The sequence below is a fragment of the Schistocerca serialis genome, unplaced genomic scaffold, assembly GCF_023864345.2.
Source record: "Schistocerca serialis cubense isolate TAMUIC-IGC-003099 unplaced genomic scaffold, iqSchSeri2.2 HiC_scaffold_945, whole genome shotgun sequence".
Classification (NCBI taxonomy): domain Eukaryota; kingdom Metazoa; phylum Arthropoda; class Insecta; order Orthoptera; family Acrididae; genus Schistocerca; species Schistocerca serialis.
The window spans coordinates 20,001-32,500 of NW_026048568.1; the positions used below are offsets into that span (position 1 = coordinate 20,001).

At 50.4% G+C, this 12,500-nt stretch overlaps 13 non-coding genes across 13 annotated transcripts; all 13 read right to left on the bottom strand.

Moving 5' to 3' along the window:
* Nucleotides 1-585: 585 nt before the first annotated feature.
* Nucleotides 586-778, bottom strand: LOC126453433 (U2 spliceosomal RNA). Its single transcript, XR_007584850.1, has one exon. It is a non-coding gene; the product is annotated as a U2 spliceosomal RNA (small nuclear RNA).
* Nucleotides 779-1,537: 759 nt separating this feature from the next.
* On the bottom strand, nt 1,538-1,730 carry LOC126453434 (U2 spliceosomal RNA). The gene has a single exon (XR_007584851.1). It is a non-coding gene; the product is annotated as a U2 spliceosomal RNA (small nuclear RNA).
* Nucleotides 1,731-2,489: 759 nt separating this feature from the next.
* Nucleotides 2,490-2,682, bottom strand: LOC126453435 (U2 spliceosomal RNA). Its single transcript, XR_007584852.1, has one exon. It is a non-coding gene; the product is annotated as a U2 spliceosomal RNA (small nuclear RNA).
* A 759-nt stretch (nt 2,683-3,441) lies between these two features.
* LOC126453436 (U2 spliceosomal RNA) lies at nt 3,442-3,634 on the bottom strand. The gene has a single exon (XR_007584853.1). It is a non-coding gene; the product is annotated as a U2 spliceosomal RNA (small nuclear RNA).
* A 759-nt stretch (nt 3,635-4,393) lies between these two features.
* Nucleotides 4,394-4,587, bottom strand: LOC126453452 (U2 spliceosomal RNA). Its single transcript, XR_007584867.1, has one exon. It is a non-coding gene; the product is annotated as a U2 spliceosomal RNA (small nuclear RNA).
* A 760-nt stretch (nt 4,588-5,347) lies between these two features.
* On the bottom strand, nt 5,348-5,540 carry LOC126453437 (U2 spliceosomal RNA). Its single transcript, XR_007584854.1, has one exon. It is a non-coding gene; the product is annotated as a U2 spliceosomal RNA (small nuclear RNA).
* Nucleotides 5,541-6,306: 766 nt separating this feature from the next.
* LOC126453455 (U2 spliceosomal RNA) lies at nt 6,307-6,498 on the bottom strand. Its single transcript, XR_007584870.1, has one exon. It is a non-coding gene; the product is annotated as a U2 spliceosomal RNA (small nuclear RNA).
* A 766-nt stretch (nt 6,499-7,264) lies between these two features.
* On the bottom strand, nt 7,265-7,457 carry LOC126453438 (U2 spliceosomal RNA). The gene has a single exon (XR_007584855.1). It is a non-coding gene; the product is annotated as a U2 spliceosomal RNA (small nuclear RNA).
* A 765-nt stretch (nt 7,458-8,222) lies between these two features.
* LOC126453458 (U2 spliceosomal RNA) lies at nt 8,223-8,419 on the bottom strand. Its single transcript, XR_007584873.1, has one exon. It is a non-coding gene; the product is annotated as a U2 spliceosomal RNA (small nuclear RNA).
* A 761-nt stretch (nt 8,420-9,180) lies between these two features.
* On the bottom strand, nt 9,181-9,374 carry LOC126453450 (U2 spliceosomal RNA). The gene has a single exon (XR_007584866.1). It is a non-coding gene; the product is annotated as a U2 spliceosomal RNA (small nuclear RNA).
* A 761-nt stretch (nt 9,375-10,135) lies between these two features.
* LOC126453439 (U2 spliceosomal RNA) lies at nt 10,136-10,328 on the bottom strand. The gene has a single exon (XR_007584856.1). It is a non-coding gene; the product is annotated as a U2 spliceosomal RNA (small nuclear RNA).
* Nucleotides 10,329-11,161: 833 nt separating this feature from the next.
* Nucleotides 11,162-11,355, bottom strand: LOC126453454 (U2 spliceosomal RNA). Its single transcript, XR_007584869.1, has one exon. It is a non-coding gene; the product is annotated as a U2 spliceosomal RNA (small nuclear RNA).
* A 773-nt stretch (nt 11,356-12,128) lies between these two features.
* Nucleotides 12,129-12,321, bottom strand: LOC126453446 (U2 spliceosomal RNA). The gene has a single exon (XR_007584862.1). It is a non-coding gene; the product is annotated as a U2 spliceosomal RNA (small nuclear RNA).
* Between the last annotated feature and the right edge of the window lie 179 nt (nt 12,322-12,500).

A 12,500-nucleotide genomic window follows, 5' to 3' on the forward strand; every position in this document is an offset into this window, starting at 1 on the left:
ACCCTCCATGGCGAACAGTAAACTGCGACTCCCATTTGAACGCCGCAAGCTGCCAGGGCAGTGAGAGAAGCCGTGAGGCCGCCCCACAGCAGCGCCAGGCCGGCGCGAGCTACACCGGCGCGAGGCCGGCGCGAGCTACACCTAGCCTAGTGCTTACATCGTCCACCGCCAACTGCATACGTGTGTACACACGTATTCTGCGTGCGTGCGGCGGCGACGACGACGTTCGCGAGGAGCTAAGGATATAACTCCAAAAAATGAAATTAAAATTATCTGTGGCCGGACCATATGTGACGCCAACGAGGCATCCGAAGGCACCCTTCTGTGCCCATATAAATTACCAGCCTAGTGTAATGCGGCTGCAAGAGCGGTCCGGCTAACCGCAAAAAAAAAAAAAAAAAAAAAAAATAAAAAAATTCATAAGATAATGCTAAATTAATTACAAGAAATCGTGGAAACCGTGGAAATCGTGGTGTGTATGCAGCTAACTACTGGGCACATCGACAACTGCAACAAGTTTTGCTACCAGCGGAATATCTGATAACTGCAGAATATTTACCCATTTCAGGCTGTGTTTTAATTATTTTTAGGTGGGCCGATCCCGGCGGTACTGCAATGCCGGGCCAACCCGCGACAGAGGTGGAGCAAGCCCCTAGCACTCCGTCATGAGCCAAAAATGAGTTTAATATTCTGGTCCTGCGATGCAGGACGTATCAGATATTAAGCTGATAAGAACAGATACTACACTTTGATCTTAGCCAAAAGGCCGAGAAGCGATAAAGGAAAATCCGCATTCGAAGGGCCTAAATGCTTGCAGCGTGTGCGCTCCACATGTGGGAGTGACACACGGTGGTACGGGCCGATATGGCAACAGGCGACCGTCGAAAACATCGCAAAAGCAAGTGCGGGAAAGAAGGACAATTCGCGAGAGCACTCGTCAACAGCCCAGTACTACCCTCCATGGCGAACAGTAAACTGCGACTCCCATTTGAACGCCGCAAGCTGCCAGGGCAGTGGAGAAGCCGTGAGGCCGCCCCACAGCAGCGCCAGGCCGGCGCGAGCTACACCGGCGCGAGGCCGGCGCGAGCTACACCTAGCCTAGTGCTTACATCGTCCACCGCCAACTGCATACGTGTGTACACACGTATTCTGCGTGCGTGCGGCGGCGACGACGACGTTCGCGAGGAGCTAAGGATATAACTCCAAAAAATGAAATTAAAATTATCTGTGGCCGGACCATATGTGACGCCAACGAGGCATCCGAAGGCACCCTTCTGTGCCCATATAAATTACCAGCCTAGTGTAATGCGGCTGCAAGAGCGGTCCGGCTAACCGCAAAAAAAAAAAAAAAAAAAAAAAATAAAAAAATTCATAAGATAATGCTAAATTAATTACAAGAAATCGTGGAAACCGTGGAAATCGTGGTGTGTATGCAGCTAACTACTGGGCACATCGACAACTGCAACAAGTTTTGCTACCAGCGGAATATCTGATAACTGCAGAATATTTACCCATTTCAGGCTGTGTTTTAATTATTTTTAGGTGGGCCGATCCCGGCGGTACTGCAATGCCGGGCCAACCCGCGACAGAGGTGGAGCAAGCCCCTAGCACTCCGTCATGAGCCAAAAATGAGTTTAATATTCTGGTCCTGCGATGCAGGACGTATCAGATATTAAGCTGATAAGAACAGATACTACACTTTGATCTTAGCCAAAAGGCCGAGAAGCGATAAAGGAAAATCCGCATTCGAAGGGCCTAAATGCTTGCAGCGTGTGCGCTCCACATGTGGGAGTGACACACGGTGGTACGGGCCGATATGGCAACAGGCGACCGTCGAAAACATCGCAAAAGCAAGTGCGGGAAAGAAGGACAATTCGCGAGAGCACTCGTCAACAGCCCAGTACTACCCTCCATGGCGAACAGTAAACTGCGACTCCCATTTGAACGCCGCAAGCTGCCAGGGCAGTGGAGAAGCCGTGAGGCCGCCCCACAGCAGCGCCAGGCCGGCGCGAGCTACACCGGCGCGAGGCCGGCGCGAGCTACACCTAGCCTAGTGCTTACATCGTCCACCGCCAACTGCATACGTGTGTACACACGTATTCTGCGTGCGTGCGGCGGCGACGACGACGTTCGCGAGGAGCTAAGGATATAACTCCAAAAAATGAAATTAAAATTATCTGTGGCCGGACCATATGTGACGCCAACGAGGCATCCGAAGGCACCCTTCTGTGCCCATATAAATTACCAGCCTAGTGTAATGCGGCTGCAAGAGCGGTCCGGCTAACCGCAAAAAAAAAAAAAAAAAAAAAAAATAAAAAAATTCATAAGATAATGCTAAATTAATTACAAGAAATCGTGGAAACCGTGGAAATCGTGGTGTGTATGCAGCTAACTACTGGGCACATCGACAACTGCAACAAGTTTTGCTACCAGCGGAATATCTGATAACTGCAGAATATTTACCCATTTCAGGCTGTGTTTTAATTATTTTTAGGTGGGCCGATCCCGGCGGTACTGCAATGCCGGGCCAACCCGCGACAGAGGTGGAGCAAGCCCCTAGCACTCCGTCATGAGCCAAAAATGAGTTTAATATTCTGGTCCTGCGATGCAGGACGTATCAGATATTAAGCTGATAAGAACAGATACTACACTTTGATCTTAGCCAAAAGGCCGAGAAGCGATAAAGGAAAATCCGCATTCGAAGGGCCTAAATGCTTGCAGCGTGTGCGCTCCACATGTGGGAGTGACACACGGTGGTACGGGCCGATATGGCAACAGGCGACCGTCGAAAACATCGCAAAAGCAAGTGCGGGAAAGAAGGACAATTCGCGAGAGCACTCGTCAACAGCCCAGTACTACCCTCCATGGCGAACAGTAAACTGCGACTCCCATTTGAACGCCGCAAGCTGCCAGGGCAGTGGAGAAGCCGTGAGGCCGCCCCACAGCAGCGCCAGGCCGGCGCGAGCTACACCGGCGCGAGGCCGGCGCGAGCTACACCTAGCCTAGTGCTTACATCGTCCACCGCCAACTGCATACGTGTGTACACACGTATTCTGCGTGCGTGCGGCGGCGACGACGACGTTCGCGAGGAGCTAAGGATATAACTCCAAAAAATGAAATTAAAATTATCTGTGGCCGGACCATATGTGACGCCAACGAGGCATCCGAAGGCACCCTTCTGTGCCCATATAAATTACCAGCCTAGTGTAATGCGGCTGCAAGAGCGGTCCGGCTAACCGCAAAAAAAAAAAAAAAAAAAAAAAATAAAAAAATTCATAAGATAATGCTAAATTAATTACAAGAAATCGTGGAAACCGTGGAAATCGTGGTGTGTATGCAGCTAACTACTGGGCACATCGACAACTGCAACAAGTTTTGCTACCAGCGGAATATCTGATAACTGCAGAATATTTACCCATTTCAGGCTGTGTTTTAATTATTTTTAGGTGGGCCGATCCCGGCGGTACTGCAATGCCGGGCCAACCCGCGACAGAGGTGGAGCAAGCCCCTAGCACTCCGTCATGAGCCAAAAATGAGTTTAATATTCTGGTCCTGCGATGCAGGACGTATCAGATATTAAGCTGATAAGAACAGATACTACACTTTGATCTTAGCCAAAAGGCCGAGAAGCGATAAAGGAAAATCCGCATTCGAAGGGCCTAAATGCTTGCAGCGTGTGCGCTCCACATGTGGGAGTGACACACGGTGGTACGGGCCGATATGGCAACAGGCGACCGTCGAAAACATCGCAAAAGCAAGTGCGGGAAAGAAGGACAATTCGCGAGAGCACTCGTCAACAGCCCAGTACTACCCTCCATGGCGAACAGTAAACTGCGACTCCCATTTGAACGCCGCAAGCTGCCAGGGCAGTGGAGAAGCCGTGAGGCCGCCCCACAGCAGCGCCAGGCCGGCGCGAGCTACACCGGCGCGAGGCCGGCGCGAGCTACACCTAGCCTAGTGCTTACATCGTCCACCGCCAACTGCATACGTGTGTACACACGTATTCTGCGTGCGTGCGGCGGCGACGACGACGTTCGCGAGGAGCTAAGGATATAACTCCAAAAAATGAAATTAAAATTATCTGTGGCCGGACCATATGTGACGCCAACGAGGCATCCGAAGGCACCCTTCTGTGCCCATATAAATTACCAGCCTAGTGTAATGCGGCTGCAAGAGCGGTCCGGCTAACCGAAAAAAAAAAAAAAAAAAAAAAAAAATAAAAAAATTCATAAGATAATGCTAAATTAATTACAAGAAATCGTGGAAACCGTGGAAATCGTGGTGTGTATGCAGCTAACTACTGGGCACATCGACAACTGCAACAAGTTTTGCTACCAGCGGAATATCTGATAACTGCAGAATATTTACCCATTTCAGGCTGTGTTTTAATTATTTTAGGTGGGCCGATCCCGGCGGTACTGCAATGCCGGGCCAACCCGCGACAGAGGTGGAGCAAGCCCCTAGCACTCCGTCATGAGCCAAAAATGAGTTTAATATTCTGGTCCTGCGATGCAGGACGTATCAGATATTAAGCTGATAAGAACAGATACTACACTTTGATCTTAGCCAAAAGGCCCGAGAAGCGATAAAGGAAAATCCGCATTCGAAGGGCCCTAAATGCTTGCAGCGTGTGCGCTCCACATGTGGGAGTGACACACGGTGGTACGGGCCGATATGGCAACAGGCGACCGTCGAAAACATCGCAAAAGCAAGTGCGGGAAAGAAGGACAATTCGCGAGAGCACTCGTCAACAGCCCAGTACTACCCTCCATGGCGAACAGTAAACTGCGACTCCCATTTGAACGCCGCAAGCTGCCAGGGCAGTGGAGAAGCCGTGAGGCCGCCCCACAGCAGCGCCAGGCCGGCGCGAGCTACACCGGCGCGAGGCCGGCGCGAGCTACACCTAGCCTAGTGCTTACATCGTCCACCGCCAACTGCATACGTGTGTACACACGTATTCTGCGTGCGTGCGGCGGCGACGACGACGTTCGCGAGGAGCTAAGGATATAACTCCAAAAAATGAAATTAAAATTATCTGTGGCCGGACCATATGTGACGCCAACGAGGCATCCGAAGGCACCCTTCTGTGCCCATATAAATTACCAGCCCTAGTGTAATGCGGCTGCAAGAGCGGTCCGGCTAACCGCAAAAAAAAAAAAAAAAAAAAAAATAAAAAAATTCATAAGATAATGCTAAATTAATTACAAGAAATCGTGGAAACCGTGGAAATCGTGGTGTGTATGCAGCTAACTACTGGGCACATCGACAACTGCAACAAGTTTTGCTACCAGCGGAATATCTGATAACTGCAGAATATTTACCCATTTCAGGCTGTGTTTTAATTATTTTTAGGTGGGCCGATCCCGGCGGTACTGCAATGCCGGGCCAACCCGCGACAGAGGTGGAGCAAGCCCCTAGCACTCCGTCATGAGCCAAAAATGAGTTTAATATTCTGGTCCTGCGATGCAGGACGTATCAGATATTAAGCTGATAAGAACAGATACTACACTTTGATCTTAGCCAAAAGGCCGAGAAGCGATAAAGGAAAATCCGCATTCGAAGGGCCTCTAAATGCTTGCAGCGTGTGCGCTCCACATGTGGGAGTGACACACGGTGGTACGGGCCGATATGGCAACAGGCGACCGTCGAAAACATCGCAAAAGCAAGTGCGGGAAAGAAGGACAATTCGCGAGAGCACTCGTCAACAGCCCAGTACTACCCTCCATGGCGAACAGTAAACTGCGACTCCCATTTGAACGCCGCAAGCTGCCAGGGCAGTGGAGAGAGCCGTGAGGCCGCCCACAGCAGCGCCAGGCCGGCGCGAGCTACACCGGCGCGAGGCCGGCGCGAGCTACACCTAGCCTAGTGCTTACATCGTCCACCGCCAACTGCATACGTGTGTACACACGTATTCTGCGTGCGTGCGGCGGGCGACGACGACGTTCGCGAGGAGCTAAGGATATAACTCCAAAAAATGAAATTAAAATTATCTGTGGCCGGACCATATGTGACGCCAACGAGGCATCCGAAGGCACCCTTCTGTGCCCATATAAATTACCAGCCTAGTGTAATGCGGCTGCAAGAGCGGTCCGGCTAACCGCAAAAAAAAAAAAAAAAAAAAAAAAAATAAAAAAAATTCATAAGATAATGCTAAATTAATTACAAGAAATCGTGGGAAACCGTGGAAATCGTGGTGTGTATGCAGCTAACTACTGGGCACATCGACAACTGCAACAAGTTTTGCTACCAGCGGAATATCTGATAACTGCAGAATATTTACCCATTTCAGGCTGTGTTTTAATTATTTTTAGGTGGGCCGATCCCGGCGGTACTGCAATGCCGGGCCAACCCGCGACAGAGGTGGAGCAAGCCCTAGCACTCCGTCATGAGCCAAAAATGAGTTTAATATTCTGGTCCTGCGATGCAGGACGTATCAGATATTAAGCTGATAAGAACAGATACTACACTTTGATCTTAGCCAAAAGGCCGAGAAGCGATAAAGGAAAATCCGCATTCGAAGGGCCTAAATGCTTGCAGCGTGTGCGCTCCACATGTGGGAGTGGACACACGGTGGTACGGGCCGATATGGCAACAGGGCGACCGTCGAAAACATCGCAAAAGCAAGTGCGGGAAAGAAGGACAATTCGCGAGAGCACTCGTCAACAGCCCAGTACTACCCTCCATGGGCGAACAGTAAAACTGCGACTCCCATTTGAACGCCGCAAGCTGCCAGGGCAGTGGAGAAGCCGTGAGGCCCGCCCCACAGCAGCGCCAGGCCGGCGCGAGCTACACCGGCGCGAGGCCGGCGCGAGCTACACCTAGCCTAGTGCTTACATCGTCCACCGCCAACTGCATACGTGTGTACACACGTATTCTGCGTGCGTGCGGCGGCGACGACGACGTTCGCGAGGAGCTAAGGATATAACTCCAAAAAATGAAATTAAAATTATCTGTGGCCGGACCATATGTGACGCCAACGAGGCATCCGAAGGCACCCTTCTGTGCCCATATAAATTACCAGCCTAGTGTAATGCGGCTGCAAGAGCGGTCCGGCTAACCGCAAAAAAAAAAAAAAAAAAAAAAAAAATAAAAAAATTCATAAGATAATGCTAAATTAATTACAAGAAATCGTGGAAACCGTGGAAATCGTGGTGTGTATGCAGCTAACTACTGGGCACATCGACAACTGCAACAAGTTTTGCTACCAGCGGAATATCTGATAACTGCAGAATATTTACCCATTTCAGGCTGTGTTTTAATTATTTTTAGGTGGGCCGATCCCGGCGGTACTGCAATGCCGGGCCAACCCGCGACAGAGGTGGAGCAAGCCCCTAGCACTCCGTCATGAGCCAAAAATGAGTTTAATATTCTGGTCCTGCGATGCAGGACGTATCAGATATTAAGCTGATAAGAACAGATACTACACTTTGATCTTAGCCAAAAGGCCGAGAAGCGATAAAGGAAAATCCGCATTCGAAGGGCCTAAATGCTTGCAGCGTGTGCGCTCCACATGTGGGAGTGACACACGGTGGTACGGGCCGATATGGCAACAGGCGACCGTCGAAAACATCGCAAAAGCAAGTGCGGGAAAGAAGGACAATTCGCGAGAGAGCACTCGTCAACAGCCCAGTACTACCCTCCATGGCGAACAGTAAACTGCGACTCCCATTTGAACGCCGCAAGCTGCCAGGGCAGTGGAGAAGCCGTGAGGCCGCCCCACAGCAGCGCCAGGCCGGCGCGAGCTACACCGGCGCGAGGCCGGCGCGAGCTACACCTAGCCTAGTGCTTACATCGTCCACCGCCAACTGCATACGTGTGTGTACACACGTATTCTGCGTGCGTGCGGCGGCGACGACGACGTTTCGCGAGGAGCTAAGGATATAACTCCAAAAAATGAAATTAAAATTATCTGTGGCCGGACCATATGTGACGCCAACGAGGCATCCGAAGGCACCCTTCTGTGCCCATATAAATTACCAGCCTAGTGTAATGCGGCTGCAAGAGCGGTCCGGCTAACCGCAAAAAAAAAAAAAAAAAAAAAAAATAAAAAATTCATAAGATAATGCTAAATTAATTACAAGAAATCGTTGGGAAACCGTGGAAATCGTGGTGTGTATGCAGCTAACTACTGGGCACATCGACAACTGCAACAAGTTTTGCTACCAGCGGAATATCTGATAACTGCAGAATATTTACCCATTTCAGGCTGTGTTTTAATTATTTTTAGGTGGGCCGATCCCGGCGGTACTGCAATGCCGGGCCAACCCGCGACAGAGGTGGAGCAAGCCCCTAGCACTCCGTCATGAGCCAAAAATGAGTTTAATATTCTGGTCCTGCGATGCAGGACGTATCAGATATTAAGCTGATAAGAACAGATACTACACTTTGATCTTAGCCAAAAGGCCGGCCGAGAAGCGATAAAGGAAAATCCGCATTCGAAGGGCCTAAATGCTTGCAGCGTGTGCGCTCCACATGTGGGAGTGACACACGGTGGTACGGGCCGATATGGCAACAGGCGACCGTCGAAAACATCGCAAAAGCAAGTGCGGGAAAGAAGGACAATTCGCGAGAGCACTCGTCAACAGCCCAGTACTACCCTCCATGGCGAACAGTAAACTGCGACTCCCATTTGAACGCCGCAAGCTGCCAGGGCAGTGAGAGAAGCCGTGAGGCCGCCCCACAGCAGCGCCAGGCCGGCGCGAGCTACACCGGCGCGAGGCCGGCGCGAGCTACACCTAGCCTAGTGCTTACATCGTCCACCGCCAACTGCATACGTGTGTACACACGTATTCTGCGTGCGTGCGGCGGCGACGACGACGTTCGCGAGGAGCTAAGGATATAACTCCAAAAAATGAAATTAAAATTATCTGTGGCCGGACCATATGTGACGCCAACGAGGCATCCGAAGGCACCCTTCTGTGCCCATATAAATTACCAGCCTAGTGTAATGCGGCTGCAAGAGCGGTCCGGCTAACCGCAAAAAAAAAAAAAAAAAAAAAAAAATAAAAAAATTCATAAGATAATGCTAAATTAATTACAAGAAATCGTGGAAACCGTGGAAATCGTGGTGTGTATGCAGCTAACTACTGGGCACATCGACAACTGCAACAAGTTTTGCTACCAGCGGAATATCTGATAACTGCAGAATATTTACCCATTTCAGGCTGTGTTTTAATTATTTTTAGGTGGGCCGATCCCGGCGGTTACTGCAATGCCGGGCCAACCCGCGACAGAGGTGGAGCAAGCCCCTAGCACTCCGTCATGAGCCAAAAATGAGTTTAATATTCTGGTCCTGCGATGCAGGACGTATCAGATATTAAGCTGATAAGAACAGATACTACACTTTGATCTTAGCCAAAAGGCCGAGAAGCGATAAAGGAAAATCCGCATTCGAAGGGCCTAAATGCTTGCAGCGTGTGCGCTCCACATGTGGGAGTGACACACGGTGGTACGGGCCGATATGGCAACAGGCGACCGTCGAAAACATCGCAAAAGCAAGTGCGGGAAAGAAGGACAATTCGCGAGAGCACTCGTCAACAGCCCAGTACTACCCTCCATGGCGAACAGTAAACTGCGACTCCCATTTGAACGCCGCAAGCTGCCAGGGCAGTGGAGAAGCCGTGAGGCCGCCCCACAGCAGCGCCAGGCCGGCGCGAGCTACACCGGCGCGAGGCCGGCGCGAGCTACACCTAGCCTAGTGCTTACATCGTCCACCGCCAACTGCATACGTGTGTACACACGTATTCTGCGTGCGTGCGGCGGCGACGACGACGTTCGCGAGGAGCTAAGGATATAACTCCAAAAAATGAAATTAAAATTATCTGTGGCCGGACCATATGTGACGCCAACGAGGCATCCGAAGGCACCCTTCTGTGCCCATATAAATTACCAGCCTAGTGTAATGCGGCTGCAAGAGCGGTCCGGCTAACCGCAAAAAAAAAAAAAAAAAAAAAAAAATAAAAAAATTCATAAGATAATGCTAAATTAATTACAAGAAATCGTGGAAACCGTGGAAATCGTGGTGTGTATGCAGCTAACTACTGGGCACATCGACAACTGCAACAAGTTTTTGCTACCAGCGGAATATCTGATAACTGCAGAATATTTACCCATTTCAGGCTGTGTTTTAATTATTTTTAGGTGGGCCGATCCCGGCGGTACTGCAATGCCGGGCCAACCCGCGACAGAGGTGGAGCAAGCCCCTAGCACTCCGTCATGAGCCAAAAATGAGTTTAATATTCTGGTCCTGCGATGCAGGACGTATCAGATATTAAGCTGATAAGAACAGATACTACACTTTGATCTTAGCCAAAAGGCCGAGAAGCGATAAAGGAAAATCCGCATTCGAAGGGCCTAAATGCTTGCAGCGTGTGCGCTCCACATGTGGGAGTGACACACGGTGGTACGGGCCGATATGGCAACAGGCGACCGTCGAAAACATCGCAAAAGCAAGTGCGGGAAAGAAGGACAATTCGCGAGAGCACTCGTCAACAGCCCAGTACTACCCTCCATGGCGAACAGTAAACTGCGACTCCCATTTGAACGCCGCAAGCTGCCAGGGCAGTGGAGAAGCCGTGAGGCCGCCCCACAGCAGCGCCAGGCCGGCGCGAGCTACACCGGCGCGAGGCCGGCGCGAGCTACACCTAGCCTAGTGCTTACATCGTCCACCGCCAACTGCATACGTGTGTACACACGTATTCTGCGTGCGTGCGGCGGCGACGACGACGTTCGCGAGGAGCTAAGGATATAACTCCAAAAAATGAAATTAAAATTATCTGTGGCCGGACCATATGTGACGCCAACGAGGGATATAAACTCCAAAAAAATGAAATTAAAATTATCTGTGGCCGGACCATATGTGACGCCAACGAGGCATCCGAAGGCACCCTTCTGTGCCCATATAAATTACCAGCCTAGTGTAATGCGGCTGCAAGAGCGGTCCGGGCTAACCGCAAAAAAAAAAAAAAAAAAAAAAAAAAATAAAAAAATTCATAAGATAATGCTAAATTAATTACAAGAAATCGTGGAAACCGTGGGAAATCGTGGTGTGTATGCAGCTAACTACTGGGCACATCGACCAACTGCAAACAAGTTTTGCTACCAGCGGAATATCTGATAACTGCAGAATATTTACCCATTTCAGGCTGTGTTTTAATTATTTTTTAGGTGGGCCGATCCCGGCGGTACTGCAATGCCGGGCCAACCCGCGACAGAGGTGGAGCAAGCCCCTAGCACTCCGTCATGAGCCAAAAATGAGTTTAATATTCTGGTCCTGCGATGCAGGACGTATCAGATATTAAGCTGATAAGAACAGATACTACACTTTGATCTTAGCCAAAAGGCCCGAGAAGCGATAAAGGAAAATCCGCATTCGAAGGGCCTAAATGCTTGCCAGCGTGTGCGCTCCACATGTGGGGAGTGACACACGGTGGTACGGGCCGATATGGCAACAGGCGACCGTCGAAAACATCGCAAAAGCAAGTGCGGGAAAGAAGGACAATTCGCGAGAGCACTCGTCAACAGCCCAGGTACTACCCTCCATGGCGAACAGTAAACTGCGACTCCCCATTTGAACGCCGCAAGCTGCCAGGGGCAGTGGAGAAGCCGTGAGGCCGCCCCACAGCAGCGCCAGGCCGGCGCGAGCTACACCGGCGCGAGGCCGGCGCGAGCTACACCTAGGCCTAGTGCTTACATCGTCCACCGCCAACTGCATACGTGTGTACACACGTATTCTGCGTGCGTGCGGGCGGCGACGACGACGTTCGCGAGGAGCTAAGGATATAACTCCAAAAAATGAAATTAAAAATTATCTGTGGCCGGACCATATGTGACGCCAACGAGGCATCCGAAGGCAACCCTTCTGTGCCCATATAAATTACCAGCCTAGTGTAATGCGGCTGCAAGAGCGGTCCGGCTAACCGCAAAAAAAAAAAAAAAAAAAAAAAAAAATAAAAAAAATTCATAAGATAATGCTAAATTAATTACAAGAAATCGTGGAAACCGTGGAAATCGTGGTGTGTATGCAGCTAACTACTGGGCACATCGACAACTGCAACAAGTTTTGCTACCAGCGGAATATCTGATAACTGCAGAATATTTACCCATTTCAGGCTGTGTTTTAATTATTTTTAGGTGGGGCCGATCCCGGCGGTACTGCAATGCCGGGCCAACCCGCGACAGAGGTGGAGCAAGCCCCTAGCACTCCGTCATGAGCCAAAAATGAGTTTAATATTCTGGTCCTGCGATGCAGGACGTATCAGATATTAAGCTGATAAGAACAGATACTACACTTTGATCTTAGCCAAAAGGCCGAGAAGCGATAAAGGAAAATCCGCATTCGAAGGGCCTAAATGCTTGGCAGCGTGTGCGCTCCACATGTGGGAGTGACACACGGTGGTACGGGCCGATATGGCAACAGGCGACCGTCGAAAACATCGCAAAAGCAAGTGCGGGACAAGAAGGACAATTCGCGAGAGCACTCGTCAACAGCCCAGTACTAC